The sequence below is a fragment of the Perca fluviatilis genome, chromosome 3, assembly GCF_010015445.1.
Source record: "Perca fluviatilis chromosome 3, GENO_Pfluv_1.0, whole genome shotgun sequence".
Taxonomy (NCBI): domain Eukaryota; kingdom Metazoa; phylum Chordata; class Actinopteri; order Perciformes; family Percidae; genus Perca; species Perca fluviatilis.
Window position 1 is genome coordinate 43523328 of NC_053114.1, and position 10000 is coordinate 43533327.

Here is a 10000-nt window from a genome sequence, read left to right on the forward strand (position 1 = left end):
ATTTTCATCCTTCTGAGATCGGCTAATGCCTCGATGTTCGCCAGATACAATACACCCCCCCCCGGTTTACACAGACGCTTCCACATTTAGCAGGAAAAAGTCGAGAGATGGGAAGAGACAGAAACTGAACAAAGCTCTGCCAATGGTGTCCATTTGTAGTATTGTCATTGTGGACGTAATAGGGTCGGGTATCATTTGGGTTTATTTTGATCCCAATGTTAAAACGGTACTCAAACAGGGCCTGTACTGATACTTAAAAAAAAGAGAGAGCACAAAACGACATGTCGCGACATTAAAGAACGGCTTGTTTATTGCTATGGTCAAATATATACAATTTATTCAAAATGCAATAACCTATTTTAGCAGTCAATTGCTGTTAAAACAACAAAAAGAACCACTGGATAGCAGTGCTTTACAACAACAGATTGAGTTTCTTGAGGTGCACTTGAATGCACCATGAGCTTATTAGAACGTGTTTTATGCTTCGTGCATTCAGCGTGTTCGGGGCGGTCTGGACGGCGATATGACGCAAATACGGCCTGGGCAAATGTGCACAGAGGGTCTGATCACCGAGCCGCGCATCACCAAGATTTTGTTACAGTGCGGAATCAGTCGCATAGACCGCATTTCAACTATGGAAGAGAAGAAGTCTGTTCTTGGAGCTGGTCTGAGCGCTTTGAGCTCAATCAGTATCAACGACAAGACGGTTCGCGGCGACCATGCGCTGACCGCATTGCCAGACCGTGCTGACCATAACAAGCATTAACCCTTGTGTTGTCTTCCGATTGACCGTGCACTTGTCGTCCTCCTAAAAGGTGAACACCTTTTTGACACTTTTTTTGGCATTTATATCCCTTTCCTCAACACATTTGTCGTTTTTTTTTTTTTCGTTTTTATGCTTTTGTTACCCAACCACCATACACCGCTAACACCAAGTTATTACCACGAGGTTTACACTTATTTTTGGAATTCATGGACAATAATCCTCATTTGTAGGAAATTATACCTAATTTTTGAGTTAAAAAAAAGGAGAAATTATGAAATATTTAGAGTAATATTAGGGGAACGTATGTTGATGGATAATCAGAGACTTCAATATACAGTATTCAATACAGTTTTGAAACCATTTCAATTTATTTGAAATGCTAAAACTTGAATAAAACATCCAAAATGCAATAAAAGTAGTGATCGTGTTGAATTGTACGTGCGAAGAGCATTGTATGGAATCCATCAAATTTTTGGGTAATGTTTATTTTAAAAAAACCAACATATTTCTGATTTTGAAATTGGAGGACAACACGAGGGTTAGAACCTGTTTTAGTCCCATCGATGTTGTTCCCCAACGGTGTCAATGTTGTCTTAAAGGTCAGCTAGTCTCTTCTGTGTCTTTAGCTGCAGACTGTTGGATGTCCCGGTGTTGGAATCCTTTCCAGTGAAAAACAGCCACATGTTACACCGTTAAGCTGTAAGCATTTTTACCGTGTTTAATCCAGCTACTAGCTAACGGTAGGTTAACCTTACTTGCTGCCAAGTGTAGTGTTAGCTAGTCACATGCAGCGATGCCTCTGTTGCCTGTAACGTCCGATTCGGAGCACCAGAGGGCAGCGCAGGCATTTCAATGGCACGTAAATGAGGTACGGAAATCTGCGTTGCAATTTGGTACGGAAGATACCGATCGATTAGGAATCGGTTTCATATTAAACCTTTTAAACTACTTTCATTTCTATTCAAAGTCAGGTTTGTTTCCACACAGTAGCACAGGGAGAGATGTGTTGAGAGTAGCCATAGCGAGGATAAAAGCAGACTCTAATACACTTTGCTCTTAGAAGTGTAAAGCAAATTAATGATGCAAGAAAAAAAGGGAAAACATTTTTTCAACCCAGATAAAAAATTATCTTTGATAGCGCGAGAACAGGAAGAACAAAGCATTGTTTATTGCGCGTGGCTCGACGGAGAGATGCTGTTAGTGTGATTCAATTAGCCGAAGCCTTTGCTCGTCTCTCACACACACACACACACACACACACACACACACACACACACACACACACACACACACACACACACACACACACACACACACGCACACTTTGACATGCAGTGCTCGTTTGTTCCTGGGTCGCCCTGGGCTCGCAGACACACAGCATTGAGTTAGTTTAGATGGCTGTCATCTTGCCTGTGGCTGTCAGTCACTAACAAGTCTCCCAGTGCACCTCGGCATGCTGCTGCTGCTGAAATATTCAGGTAGCTGAAGTGTGCTGGGATGCATCTGCGTGCAGGGGCGGAGCCAGACATTTTAAACATTCAGGGCTCAGCCCAAACCTATGGGGGTGGGAGGCTGGGTGCGTGCTCCATTTACGGCAGGTATTCGCACTATTTTTCAAGGCATTTGATACAAGAATGCCTAAATCTGTACATCATTTGTGAAAGACATGATAGTTGCCGAGGAATAAAGAATCGTCCTGTAGAGCCGACATCCTGGTTTGTACTGTATGTAATTGTTCTCCAACATTCTTCATCATTCTGAAACCAGAACAAAACAAATGTTGAGGATGACTCATTTTCACTCCTGCCACTACAAAAAGAGGCAAACAGAGGCGTAAACAGCATTACTCATCTTAAACACATATTCACAATATGAACCCAGGAATAACCCTATTGCTTCATTGATTTTCCGATCCAGTCAAACAAATTGAGAGGAAATGACACAAAGTCAATGAAGTTATTTTAAAACCCTAAAATATTTGGGGCTTTTGGGAAAATATTTGGGGCTGGAGCCCCAGAAGCCTAGCCTGGTCCTACCAGACTCTGGTACATTAGCCTGGTCCTACCAGACTGGTACATTAGCCTCAGACTCTGGTACACTAGCCTGGTCCTACCAGACTCTGGTACACTAACCTGGTCCTACCAGACTCTGGTCCATTAGCCTGGTCCTACCAGACTCTGGTACACTAGCCTGGTCCTACCAGACTCTGGTCCATTAGCCTGGTCCTACCAGACTCTGGTACACTAACCTGGTCCTACCAGACTCTGGTCCATTAGCCTGGTCCTACCAGACTCTGGTCCATTTCATTTGTTCAGAGAGTCTGGCCACTCTCCATTGACAAGTATTAACTTCCTTGAAGTCAAAGTTTAAAACTATTGGATCTGCCCAGAGCCACTCTGGTAGCCTGGCTCCGCCCTCCTACGTACTGTCTGGTAGGACCAGGCTAACAAGAAAGGAGATGACACCAACTATCGGCTTAGCATAGCTAGCGTTAGCCTTAGCCAACTCCTTCACCGCTAACGGAGCGAGCTGGGAAATCAAACTGTTCCCGAACCCCGTGGGGAGGAGGGCCACGACATCATGGCCCCCAACACAACTCAGCAAAGATTGGTCTTTCTCGGGCTTTAACTTCTGGATATTCGGCAGCGTTGCCACAACGGACCGCGTCTTTTCTCCGCCGCACCAAACCTCAACGTCATTGTCCTCAGCCACTCCCTCTGTTCGCTGATTGGACCTGTTAAAATTTGATCGGACAAAACCTAAGAATATACCGCAAACCCAGACGGAGTACTGAAGGGAAATGAAAATTGAGCGAATTACTTAGGAGGGCGGAACCCAGAACCAACCCTTCCCCCCCCTCCTATTGTGTGTGTGTGTGTGTGTGTTTTTTTTTTTTTTTTTTTTTTTTCTACAACAACCCAACCCCCCCCCCCTTTTTTTTTTTTTTTTTTTTTTTTTTTTTTTTTTTTTTTTTTTTTTTTTTTTTTTTTTTTTTTTTTTTTTTTTTTTTTTTTGTGTGTGTGTGTGTGTGTGTGTGTGTTCAAATTACTTATGTCCTAATGGAAGTCCCATGGATGCCAACTCTTTTTTTTCTCCATGAGTCATTTAATATTGAATATGTGCCAGTACCAATTGTTTCCCACGTAAAACGATAAATGGCCTGCATATAAATTATATAGCTCTTTTTTGGTCTTACCATCTTTTTTTTTTTCTCGCAAAAAACTTTATATACTCCTTTCTCCCCCCCTTCCTTCAAGGGGGGCCGAGGCTGTCACACAAGGTGCCAGCTGCTTGTCAGATAGACATTAACGCACCGACTGCAATTTCGTGTTCTTGCCCAAGGACACTTGGATGTGTAGAGTGCAGGAGATGGAACCGCAGACCTTCCGATCAGTAGACAACCGCTCTACCTCCGCCACAAATCGTCAGTTTGTTTTACTATTACAATTACTATTACTATTACGATTTTATTATGCAATCAAATAATTGACCCCGACGTGATTCGAACACGCAACCTTCTGATCTGGAGTCAGAGGCGCTACCGATAACGCCACAAGGTCACAGAAAAGGCTGCTCAGTTTAAAATGAGCCTGAAGTAGGCCTGATTAGAGTAATTTAGATTATTTTTTGGCCATTTTCAGCCTTTATTTTGATAGGACAGCAGAAGACATGAAAGGGGAGAGAGAGGGGAATGACATGCAGCAAAGGGCCGCAGGTCGGATTCGAACCCGGGCCCGCTGCGTCGAGGAGTAAACCTAATCTACAACTGAGCTAACCGGGCGCCCGATTAGATTTTTTTTTTTTAAAGGGGAACCCTGGTGGTGTAACAGCAACGTCCAGAGGACCTTTTAATGCATAGCACTTCCCATCTCTGTCTTCCCTCATTTCCTGTCAGCTCTTCAGTGTCTGCTTTACTCAACAGTCTTCACCTCCTTGTCTCCTCTTCTTCCCTCTGTCCTTCCTACCTCTCTTGATGTCTGTTAGCGAAGGAGTGTTGTCTCTGGGGACCCCTCTGCCCTACTCTCCTAGCTCCATTACCTCTGCTGTATGTACAGGCTCGTGTCCTGAATAAATCCCCAGTCAATTACTGTTTATTATGTGGTAGGTAGAGCTTTAATCAACTCCTGCATCCTGCGTGCACAGCTTGGTAATCGCCATGCGAGCGCTGGTGATTGTTCCGTTGGTAGCAGTGAATGCGTAGCACGTGTCTGCACCGATGACGTCGATCACGTTCATGTGTACGCGTGGGACCGTGTTGCCACCCGCTGCGATGGCTCCGCCTGCCTTCAGCACACTAGGCGTGCGTGTGATGCCTTGTTGATGACGTCTGTATGGATCAGAGGTCTGGAGATTCCACTGGGCAGCAGCAGCGCCACCAGGCTCCATCGCGCCCAATCATCAACACTTAACCAGCCCGATTTCAAACACCTGTTAAGATGGAGATGCTGAACACCGACCCTGCAGCCAGAGCAGTGGTCAGCTGATAGCTGTCAGCAGATGCTGCCAGTGCAGAAGTCCAGCTATTTATTACTGATTTACAGTAATGGCTGCACATCTGGTACATAAAGCGGAAAGGAGCTGTTTGGAAATGTAAGTCTAGAGATGCAAAGAGTAATCACCAACTATTTTGATAAACGATGAATCTGTTTGAGTCCGTTTTTTTTATCCAAATAAGTAAAAACTTGTCTGATTCCAGCTTCTTAAATATAAATATGTTCTAGTTTCTTCTCTCCTCTGTGGAGTCATCTTGGACTGTGGCAAACACTGATCACCATTTTCTGACATTTTATTGACCAAACAGCTAATCCATTCATCCAAAAAATAGACCAAATAATCGTGAGTGAAAAAAATCATTAGTTAAAGCCCTAATAACGTCTACGTGTGCTATATTTTGGGGGGGGGGGGGGGTGAAGAACACAACAGGAAGTTCCACAAATGAGCCACTGGAAGTGACACTCCCACCACCGCACAACCCTGCGACAAATTGCTTTTCCCGCTCTGAATGTGCCCTTACAGCGGTCGCCAAATGAACCGAACTAAACGCACACCAGAGGTCGTTTACGCTGCACCAAACGGGTTAGGTGTGAAAGCCGCCCAAGGCTCCAGCGTTGCTCGAACTTGTAGGTTTCTAACACTTTACACAGTGATCTCACATAGAGCTGCTCAGCCACTGTGGCTGAGGGCTGTTTGTCCGCCATCTCTTCTTCACCTCCTGTTAGGTCTGATAGCCCCGGCCAGCACGTCTTCACACGCTGCCCTATTCAACAGAGACCAATTTAATGCCTCAATCAATAGCCGGTAATCAAACGGGAATGGGTTATGGCTCCAGATAAGCCCCTTATGGTCCCGCAGCCCTCTTCCCCAAGCCAAAAACTTAATGAAATTGAGCATAAATCCCCCCTTCTCTCTCTCTCTCTCTCTCTCTCTCTCTCTCTCTCTCTCTCTCTCTCTCTCTCTCTTTCTCAAAAAACCCTCTTTCATGCCTTTCCAAAAGCAATCTGGACTTTTTTTCCCCTCAGTCAGCACTTACAGCGTCCAGGAGTGAAGCAGAGGAAATTACCATCTGAAGAGCTGCTTTCCTTCCCTCTCCCTGATCCGGCCCCGTGCCCACGCTCTACCCTCACTTCATTTCGTAGCAATATGGAATTTCTGGTATCTCACATTAGATAAATAAACTCCCCTTTCTTCCTCCGTCCACTAAAACCCCTGACTAATGCACGATGGGATGGCCGAGGGCTTTTTTTGTTGTTGTTTTTTTTTGGGGGGGGGGGGAATTTCACGGCGAATGGAAAGTCCGGTTCAATTCGAAACCTTGATGAGGTTTTTCTCTATTTGCTCATCAGCTCGTTCCACCTTTTGCTGTTTAACGCGTTCTTGTGAACTGGTTCCTGCCGGCTTGGTCACGTGACGCTGGCTGCAAAGCTATACAGCTCCGTGAGCTGTTGGTCGTATCAGCGGCAGTTGCTGGTTGAGTTTAAAGATAATTTTTGGGGCATTTTAGGCCTTTATTTTCAAAGGAGAGATGAAGATATGAAAGGGGAGAGAGAGAGACGGGGGAATGACATGCAGCAAAGGGCCGCAGGACGGAGTCAAACCCGCGGCCTGCTCGGCCAACTGAGCTAACCCGGCCACACTTGCTAGTTGAGTTTAGCTGACAGAATGTGACTGTGAGCCAAGTACAGGGCTCCGACAGATGAGGGTCTTTTCAGAGGCCGTGGCAGTTGAGTTTAGCTGACAAAAAGTGAGCATTACGGGCGACTGCAGCTCAGTTTAGGCACCAAAACCACTAGTTACGTTTAGGAAAAAGACCGTGGCTTGGGTTAGGCTAAAACACTCCCGAGGAACGAAAGTCTTCTCGTATAGCGGAAGTCAATGTGGTGCATGCATCAATTACAGTGCATTGCTTTTTCATAGTAATATGTACGAATAGCCTGTGCTGTTCACATGTCCGTTTGCACCAGCGGGCCGCTCACACGGTGTGGCACTCCCAGATGGTCTGGCGGGCTCTGGAAGAACCCCTTCCTGCCTCAGAATAGGGGTTCAGTCCACACAGATGGCCCTTCAGCCGCAGCGTGTGCAGATGAGCTGCGTCGCCTCGAGCCCGCAGCCTCAGTGTAACATCCAATCATGTGGCATAATGAGATTAAGAGGCGGGGGGAGGGGCAGGGCGTGTGAAACGCCATTATACTCACTTTACTGGTATTGCTGGCAGGTACCACTGCTCCCAGGCGTGTGTGTGTGTGTGTGTGTGTGTGTGTGTGTGTGTGTGTGTGTGTGTGCGCATGTGTGTGTGTGTGTGCGTGTGTTCTTGTTTAACTATATTTGTGGGGTCCAAAAACCGGGAGTCCAGTATACTTGTGGGGTCCCAATAGCTTTGTGGGGCCAAACTGCTGGACCCCACAAGTTTAAAGGGCTGTTTGAGGGTTAAGACTTGGTTTTAGGATTAGGGATAGAATTAGGTTATGGTTAGGGTGAGGGTAAGGGTTAAGGTTAAGGTTAGGCATTTAGTTGTGATGGTTAGGGTAAGGGTTAAGGTTAGGCATTTAGTTGTGATGGTTAGGGTAAGGGTTAAGGTTAGGCATTTAGTTGTGATGGTTAAGGTTAGTGTAAGGGTTAAGGTTAGGCATTTAGTTGTGATGGTTAGGTAAGGGTTAAGGTTAGGCATTTAGTTGTGATGGTTAGGTAAGGGTTAAGGTTGGATTTAGTTGTGATGTTAAGGTTAGGGTAGGGTTAAGGTTAGGATTTAGTTGTGATGGTTGGGTAGGGTTAAGGTTAGGATTTAGTTGTATGGTTAGGGTAGGGGTTAGGTTAGGATTTAGTTGTGATGGTTAAGGTTAGGGTAGGGTTAGGTTAGGCATTTAGTTGTGATGGTTAGGGTAGGGTTAAGGTTAGGCATTTAGTTGTGATGGTTAAGGTTAGGTAAGGGTTAAGGTTAGGCATTTAGTTGTGATGGTTAAGGTTAGGGTAAGGGTTAAGGTTAGGCATTTAGTTGTGATGGTTAAGGTTAAGGTAAGGGTTAAGGTTAGGCATTTAGTTGTGATGGTTAAGGTTAGGGTAAGGGTTAAGGTTAGGCATTTAGTTGTGATGGTTAAGGTTAGGTAAGGGTTAAGGTTAGGCATTTAGTTGTGATGGTTAAGGTTAGGGTAAGGGTTAAGGTTAGGCATTTAGTTGTGATGGTTAAGGTTAGGGTAAGGGGCTAGGGAATGCATTATGTCAATGACGGGTCCCCACAAAGATATTGCCATGCACTTGTGTGTGTGTGTGTGTGTGTGTGTGTGTGTGTGTGTGTGTGTGTGTGTGAGAGAGACACAATACTTAATAACAAACATTCCTAAATACATGAGACTGTCCTCCCCGAAAAAAAGTCCTGATTTTAACCCAAACCACCATCTTTTTCTAAACTTAACTAAGTAGTTTTGGAGCCTAAACCTAACGACCAAACTGTGACCGGTTCACAACGCTAACGACCGTGATTGGTACGCTCTCTGGTTTAGATATGAGGATATAAAACGCTCCTGTGGGTCGTATAAGTGTGGAGGAATAAACAACCTATATCATTGTATGGTTTAGATGCATTATGTCAGTGAGGGTCACGTGAAGTGTGCGTGTGCGTGTGCGTGTGCATGTGCGTGTGTGTGTGTGTGTGTGTGTTGCAGTATTTTCAAGGGAGCGCTCTGTCTCTGTGACCTGCAGCGTGGTGTGAGTTGGGCTGCAGTGCTGCATTACAGCAAAGACAGCCTCTCTGCAGTAATCACACACACACACAGAGGCACACACAGAGGCACACTCACTCACACACACAACCATGTCTTTCTGGGGCCTTGGCTGCAATACCTTATTTGTGAAACTCTTCATTACACTGCGTAGCTATGGTAACCATTGTAAGTGTGTGTGTGTGTATTGCAGGTGTAAATGACTTACACTGGCATGCCTAGAGGTTATAGATGATTTGGTAAATTAATTATACCATGCTAAATAATTTGATGATAAACATGAGTTTAGCTGCTCTCGGCGGGCGGGCGAGGTTCCTCTGAAGGTTCCTCTGACGTGTGCCCTGGATGTCGGGGCTCCCCAGAGGAGCCCAACGCTCTGCGTGATCTCTCTAACTTCTCCTCCAGCACTACAGTCAGCTCCTAACCTCCTAACATCAGAATTGCATGTGTGGATTGCAATTAAACTTTAGAAAGCACATTTGTCCATGTTAAAGCCACCGTGCAGAATTCTATTAAGGCTGCGACTAACAGTTATCTTCATTGACAAATGAATCTGCTGATTATTTTCTGGATTAATCGTCTGGTCTATGAAAAAAATAATGTCGATCCCAGTTTCTGAAAGTCCAAGGTGATGTCTTTCAATGTCTTGATTTGTCCAAAACCCCAAAGGATATTCAGTTTAACATGATACAAAAGGGAAAAGAGCAGGAAATCTCCATATATGGGGCTGAAAACAGCCTTTTCTGCCTTTTTCGCATGAAAATTTGCTTCGATTATCAAAATAGTTGGCGATTATGAAATCAAACACACCGCTGGTTATGTGCGCAGCATTTCCCTCGATGTTGCCCGATAAGATAAGACAAAATATTGACCGAAAAAGAGGCAGAGAAACAGGGCGGTGTGGACGGGGCATCCAGGCCACTGCAGCCTCAGGGCATTTCCGTTTTTGAGGGGCCAAACCATGGGCTCACGCCTCTTGGTAAAAATGTTTTAAAATGATTGCATTTCAGAACCTTAGGAA

General features: G+C 45.1%; 1 non-coding gene and 1 pseudogene across 1 annotated transcript; one reads left to right on the plus strand and one right to left on the minus strand.

The window, feature by feature from the left end:
• The window catches only part of LOC120556521, a 193140-nt pseudogene that overhangs the window by 11632 nt on the left and 171508 nt on the right, over positions 1 to 10000 (plus strand).
• On the minus strand, positions 4254 to 4326 carry trnaw-cca. Its single transcript has one exon. It is a non-coding gene; the product is annotated as a tRNA-Trp (tRNA).